The 21,307-nt window shown below is 33.7% G+C and overlaps 1 protein-coding gene across 1 annotated transcript in view; it reads right to left on the bottom strand.

The window, feature by feature from the left end:
• LOC123676965 (nuclear pore membrane glycoprotein 210) overlaps positions 1-21,307 on the bottom strand; it is a 252,898-nt gene that overhangs the window by 1,245 nt on the left and 230,346 nt on the right. The gene's annotated exons all lie outside the window — the stretch shown is intronic.

The raw sequence follows: 21,307 nt of genomic DNA, 5'->3' as shown, positions 1-21,307 counted from the left end.
TCGCCGAAGGGGCTCCGCCCCTTGGAACCCGTCACTATGCCGGTAGATCCTTCACTGGGTATCCCTCTAGAAAATAAAAGATTTTTTTCGGAAACCTTGTATCGCTAGCTGATTTTAGACGATTCACTCGGTATCCTAAGCTGATTCTAGGGTAGAATTCTATATGACTTCTTTCCTAGAACATACCATTTCGCCCTTGCTCACATGAGAATATTTGATGCAAATAACTTTCCATGACGACAAATCAAGGGCGGTCCTAGCCTTAAGTTTGAGGGGGTTCGCCGTTAAAGGTTTCGAGTTTTTCTATGGTACCAAATCCCAGATTACACCGATATCGAGCTTAACCTCTCAAAAATATTTATATTTAGATATTTATATGAATATTTATACAGGGTGTTTCAAGTTCGAAGGCCTATTAGACGTTTCTGGAGAACGGGGCTGATTTGAAATCTGAAAATTCAGAATATGACATTGTTCATGATGCCCTATTCAGCTAAAATATTTTAGAAGTTCTGGCACTTCCGGTTATACAAGAATTAAAAAAAAATTCTTCGAAAAAAATATTTTTTTTCATTTTATGTTTCAGATATTATCAAGATCTTCATTCTCAAATACTCTCTGCTAAAATTATTGCGTTAGTTCTCATAGTTTTCAAAATATCAAGAAAAAAACGTAAAAAAGAGAGAATTTCAATAGTCACTATCACGTGAATTATTTTCACTGTGAATATCCTATGCGTATACTCAATTCATTTTCACAAACTAGAATGATGTTGGAATATCGTGCATATCTTGAATTTGAAAAATATAATCACAGGGTGTTTCAAATATTGTGCCAAAAATTGTGAACAAAATTTGATCATAACTTTCGATTTTCAAATCAGAACCCTATTTTTTTGTGATTTCGTTGAATTCTACGGTAAAAATAAGGGTAGTGTTCAAACATGATTATGCTCTCAAATTCAATAATTCAAGAGTTATTCCAGATTTTATGAATTTATGTTATACGTAGGGTCAATTTCATTCAATCTGTTTCTAGAGTGCGTTTCAAATATTCAATTATTTCAAAGTGACAGGTGTACTCATTATTGAATAAAGTAGATTATAATTTGACGATATGAATCCCCGTTATTCAAATAATGAAATTCTGGATCTATTCCATATCCACGGTGAATGCAACAGAATTGTTTCGAGAACTTGTCGAACATTCAATCAGAAATATCCACATTCACCACCAATTGACGAGAAGATAATTCGGAAGGATGTTTCATACTTTCTGTTACTCCCTTTTCATCACCACGCTGATTTTTTCCTGAATTCATAAAATGTATTCTACCGCTTTTTCATATGAATAGAATTGGCACACAGGAGTCCTGCATGATTTTATTTCATTTGGTAGGTAGAGGTTTTTTTCTTCTAGGTAGGTACTCCATCCAGTATAATGGATATTCATGAAGTATGCAACATCCTTTCAAGAAGATGAGGAAATTTCTGATTTAAAATTTGATGAATTCTACCAATAATTCTAATGCATTCATCGTGAATATGGAATTAGATATTTATAATACAAGTGCAGAACTTATTGATATTCTTCCAAGAGTTCAAAATGACCGAGTGGTAGAATGAGCCTTCTGTACGAGTTTTAAAGATTATGTTCCCGAATTCACTGCCTTTTTATTGAAATTGACGGAAATTTCCATAAATATCTATTAGTGATTTTTGCATTGAAAAATGTTGGTTGGTAGAACAGTTTTCTGTATCACAAATTTGACAAATAGTAGATAAATCCGTTCCAGTCTATTTTGTTCCACAAAATGTGCCGGAAAGAACTGATTTGACACATAATTAGAGAAAAGTATATCCAGAATTTTGTCATTTGTCATAGAGTATTATTGCTAGTCTGTCTGGAAACAGATCGAATAAAATTGACCCTACGTATAACATAAATTCATAAAATCTCAAATAACTCTTGAATTATTGAATTTGAGAGCATAATCACGTTTGGACACTACCCTTATTTTTTACCGTAGAATCCAGCGAAATCACAAAAAAATAGGGTTCTGATTCGAAAATCGAAAGTTATGATCAAATTTTGTTCACAATTTTTGGCACCCTGTGATGATATTTCTCAAATTCAAGATATGCACGATGTTCCAACATCATTTTAGTTTGAGAAAGTGAATTGAAATAGGCATAGGATATTCACAGTAAAAATAATTCAGGTAATTGTGACTACGGAAATTCTCTCTTTTTTACGGTTTTTCCTTGATATTTTGAAAACTATGAGGACTAACACAATAATTTTAGCAAAGAGTAATTGAGAATGGAAATCTCGATAATATCTGAGACATAAAATGAAAAAAAAGTTTGTTTTGAAAAAAATTTTTTTAATTCTTATAAAACCGGAAGCGCCTGAACTTCGAAAATATTTTTAACAATGTCATATTCCGAAATTTTAGATTTAGGCGTACAACTTTGCTCCTGCCGTTTTGCAATAGCTGGCTGTAACCGTAAGTGATAGTCGAAATAAATATATCGTAGATGTCATACAATAAGTTTAGTTATTTGTGAACATAACGCCATCGACATGTTAGTCGATTTGTGTCTGCATCATAAAGTTATTCACGATTAACCATGTCAGCTTTCGAGTCAAATTCTCGTCATTTGAGGGAGGTTTTAATTTTCTACTGAAATATGAATAAATCTGCGGCTGAGGCTCATCGAATGCTCTCAAATACCTATGGTGAGGCCGCTATTAGTGAAAGAACGTGCCGAGAGTGGTTTCAACGCTTCAAGAATGGTGATTTTGATGTCGAAGACCAGCATCGCGGTGGAAGAGAGAAGGTTTTTGAAGATGCAGAATTGGAGGCAATACTTGATCAAGACTCATTTCAAACGCAACAATAATTGACAAGATCATTAGGACTACAAGCCATTTCAAAACGCCTGAAAGTCATAGGAATGATTCAGAAACAAGAAAAGTGGGTGCCGTACGAGTTGAAGCCGGGAGGTGTTTGAACGGAGTTTGTTTGTTTGTGAACAGCTGCTTTCGAGGCAAAGACGGAAGGAATTTCTGCATCGGATTGGGACTGGAGACGAAAAACGGGTTCCTTACGATAATCCCAAGCACATAAAATCATGTGAATATCCCGGCCATGCTTCCACGTCGACGGCTAAACCGAATATTCTCGGTTCTAAGGTCATGCTCAGTATTTGGTGGTACCAGCTCGGCGTAGTGTATTATGAGTTGTTAAAACCGACTGAAACGATCACAGGCGATCGTTATCGAACGCAATCAATGCGTTTGTGTCGAGCATTGAGAGACAAACCGCCGCAATACGACGAGAGAGTAGATGAATGGATTTTACTGCATGACAATGCTCGACTCCATGTTGCGAAAGTCAAGATATACTTGAAAAAGTTGAAATGGGAATTCCTACCCCACCCGACGTATTCTCCAGACGTTGCTCCCTCGGACTATCACTTGTTTCGATCAATAGCACACAGCCTGGCTGACCAGCACTTCCTATCTTATGAAGAATTAAAAACTTGGATCGATTCGTGGATCGCTTCAAAAGATGACCAGTTTTTTCAATTCGTACGCTGCCCGAAAGATGTGAGAAAGTATAGTGACCAGCGATGGGCAATATTTCGAATCATAAATGTATAACCAGTGTTTTACAATAAAGCCTCAAATTTCGGTAAAAAAATTTGTACGCTTATGTATTTGTTATATTATAATATATTTATTTACTTATCACGGTTTTAGCCATTCAGGTAGAAATTTAAAAAAAAAAAAATAGTAAATCTATTGTTTCATATGAAAAAAAAAAGACAATTGGCAAGTATAACACAAAATCTAATTTGGTCTGTGAACCCTTTGAAAACCTTGTAATCACACTAATCACAGCGTCCTCGTCAACATCAATGTCCCTGTATATGTTCAGGAGGACTAAACGGAATCCGATACCAATATCGAAAAAACCAGAATAACACCATATGAACTACCATGTATTCATTTCGAAAATAAACTTGCCCAATTTTCTGCTCGAATAGCTGTGCGAAAATTATGAGTTTCCATACAGTTTTATAATAGGTCATAATCTCAAACAATCTATTAACATGAATTTCCACCAAGTAAAAAACCGATCCCATCAAGAAGATCTGGCATACAGGCAACGTTGCAGATTATTTAGCATCTGACAGACGTTACGTATTAAACATGATGGCCGCCGCCATATATAAACAATCGATAAAACCTTGAGCTTGAAATGTGATTAATTAATCATTTCTAACGAGAATCAGTTAATAAAATACAAGAAAACTAGCTATTAATGTGGATAACCTCACCTTCATTAGGCCAATTTCACAATTAAAAAAAAAAACTAGCTGGATTGAGGAATTTATGATAGCGGATTCGTGATCTAAGACCCAAAATAAGTAAGTCTGCAAAATTTCATCACTTTTGAATCATTATTTAAATTAATTCTATATGGTAAACATTGTTTTTCTTTTCAGAAGATGGATTATTTTCGTTTGGATGGATAATTATACAGGATATTTATTTGTCGAATATCAATTAGAAGTATCTAGAGATGTTGGACCAATTCAAGTCTGAAAATTGAGATTAAAGCTTCAAATTATTAACTAATTTGTAAAGAAATACACAATATTTGATCAACAATTATATAGGGTGTATATATATTTGAAGTAGTAATTAGACATTTTGAAATCTGAAATTCTCATTTCTCTAGAAATGGCAATTTCTTTCTTCTTTAAAAAATTTGGGAAAATGTAGAATCAAAATGTGAGAGTTATTATCAGTCAATAGAAACACTACCTGAAAAAGAAACTGCATTCAATGTTTATTTTCAGTTTTGACAAATATTGAATTTACATAATCCTTCGATAAGATCTATGAAAAGACCTACAGTGAAATTTTGTTTTAGGAATATTCAGTATAGCTATAATAAACTGAAAAGAGGCAGAATGAATAGATCTACCTTTCAAAAACCCATGGCTAATGTTGCCTTACAAGCAATCGTAATAATATCAGTAACATCTTTGAGAAATCAGGTTATAAGAAGTCCCTCATTTCCGAGGTTCATCAATACTTTTTTCAGTTGAGCAACAAATTATTCTTCTATTTCATAATTTATTAAGAAATACAATATTCGATCAACAATTATATAGGGTGTATATATTTAGAATACAAGGAAGGACACCTTTTGAAATCTAAAAATTTGGTTAATAGTAGGTTATTTTCCATAATTTATAATATTGAAAGACCAATTGGACATTCCTGAAGAACTAAGGCGTTTTTAGAATCTGAAAATTGTATCGATGAATTTTGCATACTCTTCTGTTGCATATTTCTTGAAGGTATATGGACAAAAATGATTTTTGTGGGTTCTGGTGAATGATCAAAGGGATACAGGTAACAATTTCATTAATACCAGTCAAGATATAGTTATCATAGATAAGGGATGATATAGAAATTTCACTAGATAATTCTGATTCAGTGGAGGACAGCTGAATTAAAGCTTAATCGTGATGGTTCGTTACGTTATAGAGCAAGCTTGTAGCTCTGGGTTTTACTCAGAAGTAAATTGAACAGGGCAATATATATAGTAAATAAATTTTGACAGATATTAGTTAAAAAAGATCAACAATTGAGCATTGTATTTACATAAAATCAAAAAATAACTTGCTAACTGTTGTTGCATTGTACGTGGATGACTTTTTTGTTTTAACAAATGTTAATTCTGAATGAATATATCTGATAGAAAATTTAAGTGATAATTTTATCATAAAGGATTTAGGGAAAGCTAAAAAATGTTTAGGGCTGAATATCACTAGAAATTATGAAAAAGGTAGTATAGTAATTGTTTATATTCTTCAAATATGTATTGCAATAATCAACATGTCTGATTGTAACCATATGAAAACTTAATTGAAATTTGATTCAACAAAAGAGAGTTGTAATGATGAACCATATAAGAAATTAATAGATTTATTAACGTCTTTAGCAGTATTAACTAATCCTGATAAAGCATACTCTGTTTATCTCCTGAGTCAATTTAATAATTATCTCATTATTGAACACTGAAAAAATGCAAAATTCATTTCAAGATGCAAGTAAAAAAAGATCATTGTTCAAGTTTTACTTCAGTCAGAAGATGTGTTCAGTATTTCAAATGACTGCCTCGGTACTAAAATTGTATCAGCCAATACTATTGACCCATGTTAGTGGGTTCAATAACTACATTGACTTGATTTTTTTCAAATGTTAACTTTGGATCTGAATCAATTAATAATTTAATTTTTACCAAAATTAAAAGCAATGAATAAATCAGTAGGATAGCATTTTCGAACTGGCCATAGAGCAACAATTCCTATAACGATTGAAAACTTTAGTGAAATAGGTATCTACATGTTTATACGAGTTTAATCATTCATTCATGAAATGGAAAGTTTTGATATAGTTACTTTTTAAAGTATTTTATACCTACATTGGATTGCTGGAAAATTGATACCAATTTCAAAAGTAACTGCCATGTTGAAATTCTTCATATACTGAATGATCCTTTGAATTTTATTTCTGTCGTAACATTTTGACTAGTATTTCAACTGATTTTTTATATGTATATCCTAGTATAGCTCAGGTTATACGTTTGAGAGTCTCTAATTTCCAAGGTTTATTAATACATGTTTCAGTTGAGCGGCAAATAATATAACAGATAACAGACTTATTCATTATAAATTCAACAGCACTGCACTCAAATTCTTCAAAAACGGATTGATCATTTATATTTTTGCACTCTTCTGTCGTAAAAGTGTATATTTTAGATATTCAAAAAACACATGGAAATTTCTGAATGTCATCTGACTAACTTGGCTCTTTTTCCAGTAATAAAGCCAATTGTGAATTATCTATAAGGAGTTTTTCTATGTGTTTAATACATGATCAGATGAAGCTTCTGTTCTCTTTTGTAGTTCCATCTTCTGTCGCAATAGATTCAAATTCTCACGAAAGAGAATATAGTTTTATAGTTTGTGGAAAATAAACGAAAAATTCCTGAAATGAAGTAACATTCATATCCAATTGAATGATTACAAACACTTAAAACAAACCTGAATTGAGGAAAATGCATTCGATGATATAAATGTTCATTTCCAAATTTTGACAAAGGTCCTCCAAGGATGGGGGTTTGGGCGTTGGGCCAGCAACCCAACACCAGTAAAATGGATCAAAGCGCTACTAATACATTCAACAAGCCTCGGAATAGGAATGGAAATATACGGCGACGACTTGCAAGTAAAAGGACTACGAGAATGGTAACTTGGAACGTTCAAGGAATATCGAATAAAATGCCTGAAGTTCTGTTCGCATTAAGTGAAAACAATACAGATCTTGCTGTGCTAACGGAAACAGAGAAGAAAGGTAAAGGTAATGAGGACCTAGATAACTACGTACATCTGTGGACGGGCGTGAACAATCCCAGAGAGCGGCGGATGGAGTCTCTATTCTCCTCAAAAAATGTCATAAGAAATTTATCAAGACATATGAATACGTGACGGAACGGATCATGACTTTGACGCTATCGATATATGGCCACGATACCACAATAATAGCTGTTTATGCACCCACAGACGATTCGGCACAACAACTTAAAGACAACTTCTATGGTGGTCTGACAGAGGTGATGGATGCGCTTCCTCATCACCATGAGATTATAATTACTGGGGACCTGAACGCAAGAGTTGGATCAAGAATAGAGCATGAAGTGGTGGGACAGTTCGGAGAAATTTGTATCAACAGCTTGTGGATTTCTGTGCCCAAAATTCATTGAAAATCTGGAATGGTTTTTTTGAACACAAACAAATTCATAGATACACATGGGAGAGACCATCACTAAATCAGAAATCCATTCTAGATTATTTCATAGGTAAACAAAGAAGCCGGTTCAAATGGCAGGATTGTAGAATGAGGAGAAGTCCAAACTGCGGATCGGATCATTATATGGTGGAGACGAAGATAATATGCCCTTTTCAAAAGAAACAAATGAAGAGACCCCAAGAAATCGGAGACCTGCAAACCTTACCTGAAAATCAAAATTATAAGCTATACCTTCTAAAACAGGAAAGTATCAGCATACTCCCAGCAAACCATGTTGTTATATGCGCCTTCCCGTTACATAACATCCCTAAGAAATGAGGTATATACCTGATACATCTCAAAACTAATGTATCTGATACATAACATTTCATATATCCATGAAATTATTTGACTTATTCATATATCATATATGTAACATTGTTATATTACTGAAGTTACGTATATGATACATCTTCCAGCATCCCTAAAAACAATATTACTCTGATAACTACTAGTGTGTAATATAGTTACATATCATATATGTAACATTCGCAATATATATTTTACATTGCTAATATTATGTAAAAGCTATGTAAATATAGCATATTCATGATATATTACTCAGATCTATACAAGTACTCTTATAATACATAACCTTTATTAAAGTTGAACTGTTTAGAGATTTTTGCCAGGACTAGTGCAGTGAAAAGTGATATTATGCATTTTCTAACTTTTGATTGTTAGTTAGAAGTGATGAACTATAATAATAATAATATTCAATATTCTTTGATTTTTCATCAATTCCGGATTACTTTCATCGTGGAAATATGTGAGATAAGAAGTGAAAAACTGTAATAATAATATTCAACATTCGATGATTTTTCACCAATTCCAGATTAGTTTCATAGTGAAAATATGTGAGGTAAGTGTATACTTCGACAACGTAACTACATTTAGATATATACAGGGTGAGTCTTTGACTTGTACATATATTTCAACCGAAGATTCCTGAGGTCAAAAGAAACACTTTTTTCCTTTATAGTTTTTTCCGATTCGGCCCGGTTACAAAGATACAGGCTGTTGAAAATCGATAAAAAAATGTGATTTTCAGCTATATCTCGTAAATGGTTCTATTGAAGGAAATGATTTTTGGAATATAGCTTTTCCTTGATGTGAGACATCTTCTCCGAACACAAGATTCCCTACACATCTTTCAGTTTCTTCATTATGAACATTACATCACATAAAAATACCAGAAATTCGAAGAACCCAACTCTTGAAAGTAATTTGAACGTTCATTGAACAATATTTGGCTAATTTGGAAAATAAAAGTATTCTTTATATTTTCTCCTACAAAGCGCCGTTTTCGAGTAACTTGATCTTAAAAAAAAAAAATTATCTGTGAAATTCGAAAAATTGGGTACTTTGGCTGAATGCAACTCTGTTCTGTTGTGGAAAAAAAACCACAGAAATGAATATTTACTAAGATGTCATGTCTCAGATTTTAGAATTGAAGTACTAGCCAACTTAGTTTGAAAATGAAGTTATTTGAATAAGCTCACCTCAACTCATCTATTTGATTACAAATTACTGAGCTTTGACACAGCTCTTATAATAAGAAGATACTTCATTAAAATCAACATTCTATTTTGAAAAGTCCAGATTTCCCATAAAGCCCATATTTGAAAAAGTTTTCACAAAATAGTCCCATTATAATGACAACAGTCAAAATCCCACTAAAGACTGCTGCTGTCGAACAATACTGTATTCTTCGAGGGTCATTCAAACTCACATCGAAACATACCACTAAGTACATACTGGACAAATTTTCATGTGATTGAGATTAAATACTTTTATTCTTTTGCTATTCCATAAATTTATCCTAGAGCATATGATTGACATACTTCCAAGAGTGCCATAATTGTTTTAATATGAAAACAAATGGGTGAGTTGAAAGAAACAGGATATGCAACTGTGGATATTATTGAATACTTCTCATTTATTTTCAATGGCAAAATCAAGAAGAATCATGTAGTAGAGTTGGCTATAATGTAGGTACATATTATAGAACAAATTTGATTACAAGTGGAGTCTAACATTTTCCATTGATTACAGAGCCATAAATCTTCATTTCCATATTTTCACACTGATGGCTCAAAAAATATTGAAGCAGATCATTACTTTTATTTTTATGAGATAGTTGGAACAAATCAAATGCTTCATTTCATAAAGGAATTACTTTCTATCAGAATGCACACTTATTTATTTTGTATCCACATAATTATTTTGGAAATTGTTTTTAAATTTCTTGAAAATATGTATGGAACTTCAATATTCTGTTGGGATTCTTCAAATCTTCGATGATTTTCATTTAATGTAACATAATATCAAATATCATAATATCAACAACAGTGTAAATGAATATTTTAGGTTAGAACATAGATTATTCGAACTGCTGTGTTTAAATTTGCAACACTCCAAATTTGAGGTTCAAACTTAAAACTGTGGTTTTAAGTTTGAACTACTAGTCTGTGTTAGAACTTTTACAGATTTATTTGAGAATGTGAGTGTAATGTATCGATAAAAAGAAGTTTTATTTCTGTGTAATAGCACAACATTCTATGTTCATGTAAAATAACATAACCTGTAAAAGATCATCTGTTAAACTCACTCTTCTTAAGCCTTCAAGAACGCAAGTTCCAAAACCATACCAAATTGTAAGTTGTACAAAGTTATATTATATATATTAAATAAAATTAAAAGTAACCCAGTGTTAATCATTGAAAAACATTATATTGGCGACGAGGACAAAAATTGGTTAAAAACGTTATACTTGTGCAAATCGAAGAAAAATATCAATCTCCACGTGCTTTATCAAGATCAAGAATGGCAGAAACTCAAGTAATTTATAGAGCTACAATCGGTTCAATCGCAGAATACAGTTCTGATGATGATTGGAGTTTATGGGCTGAACGTTTAGAGCAGTACTTCTCTGCAAATGATATTGATCAAGAAAAGAGAGTACCAGTGCTATTAACCCTAATAGGTGATAAAGCCTATAAAACCCTGAGGGATCTCTGCGATCCAGCTTTGCCAAAAGATAAGACATACAAGGAATTGAGGGATATACTAACGGCACAGTTTTCGAAGAAGGTATCTATATTCAAGGAGCGGATAGAATTTTACAATTTGAAGCAGATGGAACGTGAGGCAGTACGATCATGGTATGTGTAGCTATTAGATGAGAACATCCATACATAAATTGGACTGTTAGGTGCTGGGTTGTTGAAGTTCGAAGGACCATGAAATTTTCCACACTATTTATTGAAGTAGGTTTATATATACAATTACACAATGTACACTTTACAAGATTCGCTTAACTAGTTATCGAAAACTATGAATCAGTTCCACGCACTTATCCAATTACAATTTACCGACTAGGGTACTAACGAAGATTTTGACCGACTGAAGGGTCTTTTTTAACCACGTGGCGACTAGGCCAATATTTAACTAACTTGAAATGTGCAAGCTGAACACTGTGTCTCAAGGGGTGAGAGCAACGACGAACTATACTAAACTGTACTTGACTTGTACTTACTAGACTGTGTGTTGAATATTCTGAACTGACTTGAGCTCGAATCGATTGAAGTGACGGTTCGATTTCTTACCCCACCTCGACCCTTTTTGTCGAACCATCGAAAAGGGTCAAGAACATAGAAGTGCTACAGATCAAACGGACATAGTTAAATTATCATTATAGCCAGCCGTCATTATAAGGACGACTGCGCGCAGCACACAAATAAAGTGCGCGGAATTATCTATAACCAACTTCAGGGGTGAATCTTTGGACAATGGCGGCGCTGAGTTCTACGAACCTTGATCAAAACTTAACATACTCCCCGGGCTGAACCGTCCAGGTTAAGGATAAAATTGAAAGTGAATAAAATAAAAAAAAAATAAAAAAATTGATGTAGTGATAAGGAAAATAATTTCTTGGAACAAATAAAATAAACAAAAAATAAATAAAAAATAAAAGAAGTAAAGAAAGAAAGAGTTATATTGATAATCATACTTGATTGTCAATGTTTTCCGTGCAGAATGGAAGTGGACATATCTTAGTGATTGTTCTAGTGAATGTTCCTCCTTGAGTTCTAACACGAACAATGCGAACGCGTGAATCTTTTCCGGGAATCAATTCTACTACACGGGCTAAAGGCCATTTAAGCGGCGGTGTTAGATCTAGATTTGATTGAAGGAGAAAATCGGGACCCTGCCACCATAAATCTGAGACAAGTAATCGTGATGGCAATGATCCTCTCGAAAGTATATCTGCAGGATTCAGGTGCGATCGAATATGTCGCCAAGTAGCATCTTTGAAATTGTTCTGAATTTGCACAATTCTTTTTGAAACAAATACAGACCAACTTGATGGATGTGATCGAATCCATGCTAATACTATTTCCGAATCAGACCATAGAATTATAGAATGTATATTTCGTAAGTGAATTGGTACTAAAGTTGATATTTTTGAAACAAGGGTAGACAGAAGTAGTGCACTTATTAGTTCGTGCTTGGGTATAGTAAGAATTTTCAAAGGTAACGTACGAAACCGATATAAATCGAAAAAGTCGGGTCGTACTATATAACCTTTGATAGAAAAGACCGATGAAGATTTCATTGAACCGTCGAAAACTACTCGAAGTTGAGTTGTGAGGCTTTGCTCACGCATTATACAATGATGAGGGAAGAAATATTTTGCATGCCCTAGGGATATATAATTCTTTATGAATTCCGAACGCTGATGTTTCAGTTCCTGATTATTTTGTAGTCTTCTTTCGAGATTCAAGAATCTTTTCTTCGCTTGCGAATATGAATCACCTAATTTAAATGGTTCATTTGGAGTTTTGAATGACAGGTCAAGTTGAAACCTACCCGATGGTAACCGAATGGTTTTGTTTTTGAATATCCGTTCAGCATTCTCTTCTGCTGAAGGTAAAATATGTTTAGATTGATTAGATATCTCTTCAATTTCCCAGAACTTAGTCAGAATATTATTGAGTGTATCTTCTTGATTTACAATTGACTTTGAAGATTCAATTGAATTTTGGGAAGATTGTGCCAATGCTAAGTGAGTAGCGCGAGACATGTGAGCCGACTGTGGGACTTTTCCTGCAATTAGATATCCTAAGTGGGAATTTTGAAGAACAGGTCGACCAGGACCTAATTTGATAATGCCATCCGTAATAATTTCAAAATAGATATCTGCACCTAAGAGAATATCAATATTGGAAGGAATATTGAATTTGATATCCGCTAATTTAATGCCAGTAGGAATGGGGAGAGAACACGAGTTGATATATGACTGCGGTTGTTGGCATGTTATATTTTTGAGGATAGCACAGGAAACCTTAAACTTTCGATGAGGGTATACTAATGAATGAATTGTTACATCTATCATTCTATTTGACATAGAACAACTTTGTGAGATGCCAGAAATTTTAATAGTTTGATTATAAGGTTGGAAATGAAGTCTGTTGACCAGATCTTCAGTTATGAAAGATGTTTGACTTGCGGAGTCAGTCAAACAACGAGCAATAACTTGCTTGTTGTGTGAATCATATAATTTGACACAGGCAGTAGCTAAAAGGACTTGATTATTAGAAGATAAAGATGAAAGACTAGACACGTTTTGACCTATACTAATATTTTCATTACGAGTTGTAATGATTGGTTGAGCACTAGTGGACAAATGAGAAACTGCTTGAGATTCATTCTGCATTTGTGATAGATTATTTGATCTGGATACTTCGTTGTTGGATCTTGGATTAGGAACTTCATTAGAATAATGGCGAGTTGAAGTCCTATTGAAATGGAGCAAACTATGATGCTTTCTATGGCAATTGAAACATGTGTGTTGACTAGAACACGATTGTACACTATGACCCAACGTAAGACAATTCAGACAAGCATTTTTTTCTTTCACTAGACTGTGACGATCGTTAGGAGACAAATTCATGAATTTCCTACACGAATATATCTTATGTTCATCCGTATTACACATAAGACATTTGAAAAATTTATTTTTGTTAGTTCTGTTCGACGTGTTAGCATGATAAGAATTAGTATGGACATATTTAGGGGAAGTTTTGAATTTTGAGTGACCTGTTTGTTCGGTTGAACCTAAATTTTCGAGTACCTTATATTTCTTTTCTAAGAAAGCAATAAATTCTGGGAGCGTTGGAAAATCTGAAGTATTCTTTTCTTCTTCAAATTCTTTTTTCAGAGTGAAATCCAATTTCTGGGTGAAAATTTGTATGAGAATCAAATCCGTTAATTTCTCCGATAAATTATAAGTTTTCAAGGCAGCGATATTTGTCTTGATTTGCGTAATAAAATCTCTTAACGCGTGTTCATTACTTTTCGTCAAGGAGGGAACATTCAATAGTTTAAGAGTTGACAATAAGATATGGATTATCATATCTGTCTTTCAAAGTGTTAATAGCTATGTTGAAATTCAAACCTACAACTTCCAAGTTTTCAATAAGTTGTAACGGTTCTTTTGATAATGCTGATTTTAAGTACATCAACCGTTGGATGTCAGACAAATTTTCGTTGTCTGTTATGAGGGCGTTGAATAGTTCGAAGAAACTCGGCCATTGTTTAATATCACCCGAGAAGTTAGGAATCGAAATTTCCGGTAACTTTATGCTAGAATGAGTAGTGGGCTTATTAGATTTTTGACTTGGCGAGTTTTCGAACTGATTCATAGTTCTCGTTGCCATAGATATAACCTTAAAATACTTAGTTTCTACAATATCTCTGTCCTCTTCATATGAGGCAGAGTCAATTAACTCCAACTGAGTTTGAACATGTTCATAGTCTTTGAAGATTTGCTCTAACTGACATTTACGAGCACTACATTCTTCTCTATCTTTATTATTATCTTGGCCGAACCAATTGGCCATTCTAGTTAGTTTACTCTTAAGTATGGTTCTTTGTTTAATCAAATTATCGATATTAGACATTTTGAACCAAAGAAATAATTAAGGAAATATATAAAATGAATAGAAATTCTAAAGTTAACTTATCACTCTCCAAATTTGCTTGCACTGGAACCAAAATGGATTCTGGACAGGAACGATACGTCGTAGACAGCGACCTCTTGTTGCGAAAGAATTCACCACACTTTGCGCATGCGTTGATAAAGTTAACCTCTAAGTTAACCAATATGTCTGCTTCAGGCACGTGGGTGATACTTCAATTGTGGAAGTTGATCATTTCTTCAGGGATATCTCCAATTTATATACGGCTCCAAGGATCAAATTTATATCCGGCTCGAAGGACCAAATTATGTAGCTATTAGATGAGGACATCCATACATAAATTGGACTGTTAGGTGCTGGTTTATGAAGTTCGAAGGACCATGAAATTTTCCACACTATTTATTGAAGTAGGTTTATATATACAATTACACAATGTACACTTTACAAGATTCGCTTAACTAGTTATCGAAAACTATGAATCAGTTCCACGCACTTATCCAATTACAATTTACCGACTAGGGTACTAACGAAGATTTTGACCGACTGAAGGGTCTTTTTTAACCACGTGGCGACTAGGCCAATATTTAACTAACTTGAAATGTGCAAGCTGAACACTGTGTGAGAGAGCAACGACGAACTATACTAAACTGTACTTGACTTGTACTTACTAGACTGTGTGTTGAATATTCTGAACTGACTTGAGCTCGAATCGATTGAAGTGACGGTTCGATTTCTTACCCCACCTCGACCCTTTTTGTCGAACCATCGAAAAGGGTCAAGAACATAGAAGTGCTACAGATCAAACGGACATAGTTAAATTATCATTATAGCCAGCCGTCATTATAAGGACGACTGCGCGCAGCACACAAATAAAGTGCGCGGAATTATCTATAACCAACTTCAGGGGTGAATCTTTGGACAATGGCGGCGCTGAGTTCTACGAACCTTGATCAAAACTTAACAGTATGTAAGGATAAAAAATAAAGCCAGTGCCTGTAAATTTGGAGCAAATCTGAATGAAATTCTAAAGGACAAGTTCGTAGCTGGAATGTGCAAGAGCCCTATACTAGATAGATTCTGCGAGGAGGATCATACCAAAAGCTTGGCACAAGTCCTGGAAGTAGCAGTTAACAAAGAAGCAGCACTAGGATCCGATTACCAAACTCTGCATCAGTTGAAGACAAAGAAAGGGCAAGAGCAGAAGTCAAACACATGGAAGAGTAACAAAAATGGACCACAACACTCCAAGGGGGAAATAAAGCATGGTGAAACGGCACAGAAATGCAAGTGTTGTGGGTTAGGGAACCATGTAAAGAAGAACTGTAAGTACCTTAAATATAAGTGCAAAATTTGTAATCTTACGGGTCATCTAGCTAAAGTATGTTATAAACGCCAAGTACATCAGGTGGAAACACATGAATCCAATTTAGATTATGTTGAAATGTACCATTTGAAGTGTGATAACTATGTGGCATCACCACAAATTTCATTATTAGTGAATGAGAACCTTATTAATATGGAACTTGATTCAGGTGCTAGCATTTCAGTAGTCCCCGAGAGCTGTTTCAATAATTATTTCAAGGAATCTAAATTGAAGAGTACCAATATAAGATTAAAATGTTATGATGAGACCTGAAGGTGAATTCCATACCACAATAAACTATAAGGGTCAAGTTTTTGAATTTTGTAGATTTTTAGTAGTTAAGAAAGGTTCAGTTCCTTTGCTTGGCCGAGATTTAATAAAACGCCTTAACATTAAAATTGATCTTGCTGATCCAAGGTATCCAACTATAAATTCATTGAAAGGAAAGGACGATTTGAAAATTTTGTTAAGTAGGTTTGAAGAATTATTCAAAGATGAACTCGGTACTTATAGGCATGAAAAGATAGAGCTAAATATTATGCCAGATGTGAAACCCACCTTCTGTAAACCCAGACCAGTCCCGTTCCTCTTCAAGGAAAAAATCAATAGTGAACTAGAAAAATTAGAAGCTAAGGGGGTCATTTCAAAAGTAGAAACTTCAGAGTGGGGAACACCGTTAGTTCCTGTAATGAAAGAGAGCGGGGAAATAAGATTGTGTGCGGATTATAAGGTCACGGTGAACAAATATTTGATAGATGTAAAGCATCCATTGCCAAGGATAGATGAACTGTTTTCTCAGCTTCATGGAGAATTTTTCTCAAAATTAGATTTTTCCTGTGCGTATAATCAGTTAGAATTAGAGGAAAATACAAAAAATTTATTAGCGTGGAGTACACATAAAGATATTTATAAAGTAAATCGATTACCCTTTGGCACTAAACCGGCTTGTTCTATTTTCCAAAAAATTGTTGAAAAAGTTTTGCAAGGTGTGAATGGAACGGTTATATTTTTGGACGATATCGTTGTGACTGGAAAAAAACAGGGAAGAGCATATAAAAAATTTGGAAGAAGTTTTTGATACGTTGAGTAAAGCGGGATTCAGATTGAATTTGAAAAAGTGCGAATTTTTCGTACCAGAAGTGAAGTATTTAGGTCATTACATAAACAAAAATGGTCTTCATAAAGATTTCGATAAAGTCAGAGCGATTACTGAGATGCCAACACCAACTGACCAGGGACAAGTGAAATCGTTTGTAGGAATGGTAAATTACTATGGACGATTTGTACCAAATTTATCGACCCTGTTGAGTCCTCTGTACAAATTGTTGCGCAAAGATTTTAAGTTCAACTGGTCTCAAGAATGTGATAAATCATTCAAAAGGGTCAAAGAGGCATTAACGTCAGATCAAACTTTAGTTTTCTTTGATAGGGATATTCCATTAAAGTTAATATGTGATTCATCACAGGTCGGAATCGGTTGTGTCCTGGTACATGTGTTTCCAGATGGTACTGAAAGACCCATAAGTTTTGCGTCCAGGAAATTGAACAAGGCAGAATTAAATTATTCAGTCATACATAAGGAGGCTCTAGCTATTTATTGGGGAGTGCAGAAACATTATCAGTACTTATTAGGAAATTCGTTTACTCTGTGTTCAGACCACAAACCGCTGTTAGCCCTATTCGGGGAAAATAAAGGCATCCCTCAGATGGCTGCGGGACGTTTACAACGATGGGCGCTTTTCCTCAGTGGATTTAATTACCATTTCCAATATATTAAAGGCTCTGAAAATGGAGGAGCCGACGGTCTTTCTAGATTTCCGATTGAATCGAAGGAAAAGGGTGAAATATTGGTTGATTATTTTCATTTTTTATTAGAAGATAAAATTCCGATAAGCGCCAAAGAAATACGTAATAACACAAGAATTGACAATGTTTTGAGCAAGGTTTACCTATTCGTTAAAGAGGGCTGGCCTGATAATACTTCAGAAGAGTTGTTACCTCATAAACGGAGAAAGTTAGAACTTGGTATTGAAGGTGGAATTTTACTTTGGGGATTTAGAGTGGTAATTCCAAGTAAGTTCAGAAGACAAATATTGGAGGAATTACATGGTGCTCATAACGGAATGGTTAAAATGAAAGCTTTGGCGAGGCAATATTTATGGTGGCCTAATTTAGACGCAGATATTGAGAAATATGTAAAAAATTGTAGTCCTTGTATGACATTGGCAAAAAATCCAAATAAAGCGGTTTTAACGAAGTTTGCGGAAGGAAAACACGTTTTCGACAGAATCCATATAGATTTTCTGGGGCCAATACAAGGAAGAAATTTCTTGATCATTATAGACGCTTATTCCAAGTGGCCCGAAGTATATGAAATGGGTAAAATGGACTCACGATCCACCATAGATATGCTAAGGGACTGCTTCGCACGATTTGGTTTACCAAATATTATCTTTTCGGATAACGGGGCTCAATTAACAAGTTCAGATTTTGAAGAGTTCTGTAGATTTAACGGTATTAAACATTCCACTTCACCACCCTTCCATCCTGAAACGAATGGTGCAGCGGAGAATAGCGTGAAATCTTTTAAAAATGCAATAAAAACATTACTTATTGACGTTAGAGAGAAAGGTTCATCTCTCAAATCCATGATAAATAAGTATTTGTTTTCTTATCGTAATACTCCTCATTGCACAACTGGGGAAACTCCATCAAAACTGATGTTCGGGAGACAGGTCAAGACAAGACTTGATTTTTTAACAAAGTCAGAAGCAAATTTGAATAGGGAGAGACAAATAAAGTTTCATCATGGGAATAGGGAAGTTGAATTTGAAGAAGGGGAAGAAATTTATACCAAAGATTATAGAGACATAACTAGAACAAAATGGGTTAGGGCAATCATTTGCAATAAATTGGGTAGAAGAATATATATATATGTACACCTGTAGATAATAAAAAATTAAGATGGAAAAGACATTTAGATCAGTTAATTAAAATAGGAAGATTTTATGATGACTTAGAAATAGACAATTCTGATAAAATTGAAAATGTGAAGCCAATAATCGAAAATGTAGATTCTTGGTTAGATTCAAATGTTGTAAAACAAAAGTGTAATGATATTTTAAATAAGGAAACTACTCAAAATATTGAAGAAAGAAATGATAGTGATGAGGAAATAAAAAATTGTGTTAGTGATGAGAAAATTAAAATTTGTGATAATAATGAGAAAATTAAAAATAGTGTTAGTAGAGACAAAATTGTATCATCACCAATTTCCAGGCCTAAGAGGAACATAAAGGCTCCTGATAGGTTGAATTTGTAAAAGTATTTAATTTTTCTATTTTTTATCTTAGGATGGAGGAAATGTAATGTATCGATAAAAAGAAGTTTTATTTCTGTGTAATAGCACAACATTCTATGTTCATGTAAAATAACATAACCTGTAAAAGATCATCTGTTAAACTCACTCTTCTTAAGCCTTCAAGAACGCAAGTTCCAAAACCATACCAAATTGTAAGTTGTACAAAGTTATATTATATATATTAAATAAAATTAAAAGTAACCCAGTGTTAATCATTGAAAGACATTATAGTGAGGTTAAATGACAATTCTTGTACGATATATTATAAATGCGATATAATAAATTAATGGATATGAATTATGAGTATCAGAGCTAAGCTAATATGGGTGGTAGCGAGCTCAATTCGTTATGATTATCGAAAATGAAATAGAAAATCAAGAGAAAAATATTTAATCTTTATCGTCAATGAAATTGGGATAACTCATTTATTGTATTATAAATACGACTTTGTTCAACAAATGGAATGTTAAAAGTGAGTTTATGATGGTTTTTCCAATCTAGTAGCTTATTTCCAAGGTTCAAATTGTATATTTTATACTTGCGAACACTTCAGTGTTCCGGTTACCAGGGGTGAATTAGCTCATTATGAAAATTTAAAATGGCTATATCTTTTTAACAGGGCCGAATCGAAAAAATGGTAAATGAAAAAAGTGTTTCTTTTGACCTCAAGAATCTTCGGTTAAAATATATGTACAAGTCAAAGACTCACCCTGTAAATGCTGTTGTATGTGCCTTTCATTTTGCTTTTGTACTTGCATGCCTGTTAATAGCATAGGTATATTTGCTGCATGTTTTTGTGGATCGTTAATGGAATGTGTGCATGGTTTCTGTCTTCTTCATTCAAATTATATGCATTTTGATATTTTTCCTTTTTATGGTAATTTGCATTTGGGTGTATATAGTTCTGAAGTAATACCACAATTGTTTTATCATCTAAATAAGAAGTATCTGAATAGTGCGCTAGTTTTTACTATTTAGACTATTTTTCTGCTATATTTTATTTATGTTTGTGATGTATATACCTATGTTATTCTCTGCTATTCGTGAAATTGAAATATCTAGATTTCATATATGCACAATACACTTTTCTTCCATCATTATTAATGACCAATGTCAGATCACATAAGGATGCTTTTTGAGAAATAGATTCTGATAAGTTTAATCAAATGTTTGATATAAATAATTTTGCTGTTTCAGAGTGAGGAATCACCTCCTGAAGTTTACTCATGTATTCAAAACTTTCATAACTTTATATTATGTAAGAAATTTGTTATTTATCCAATCAGGAAACCTCGTTACTGAGAATTTTAATTGTAAATACCATTTTTTAATAACATTCCAATATGTTTAGGTTTTGCATCTCAATCTTTTATCCAATGTGCAGACTTTGAGAAGATAGATATCAGCCGAGTGGATAAGGCTGGCCACATTGAGGATTGTTTTAGCCCTTTTTAAGTTATTATAATGTTTAGTTTTGGCAACGTCGCAGATTCTGGGAAATCGAGACGTATGTATTGTCAGATCAGAAATAGGTTCATCGGCGGTCGGAAAGAAAAGTTAAGGTTTGGTAATATAAAGTTTTTCGGTGTTTAATATAACGGTTTCGGTTCAATTCACGGACATTTTAAATATATTAGGATTACAGTTCATTAGAAGGTCAGT

This window comes from Harmonia axyridis, chromosome 1, assembly GCF_914767665.1.
Source record: "Harmonia axyridis chromosome 1, icHarAxyr1.1, whole genome shotgun sequence".
Classification (NCBI taxonomy): Eukaryota; Metazoa; Arthropoda; class Insecta; order Coleoptera; family Coccinellidae; genus Harmonia; species Harmonia axyridis.
This window is presented reverse-complemented; position numbering and strand designations above follow the sequence as displayed.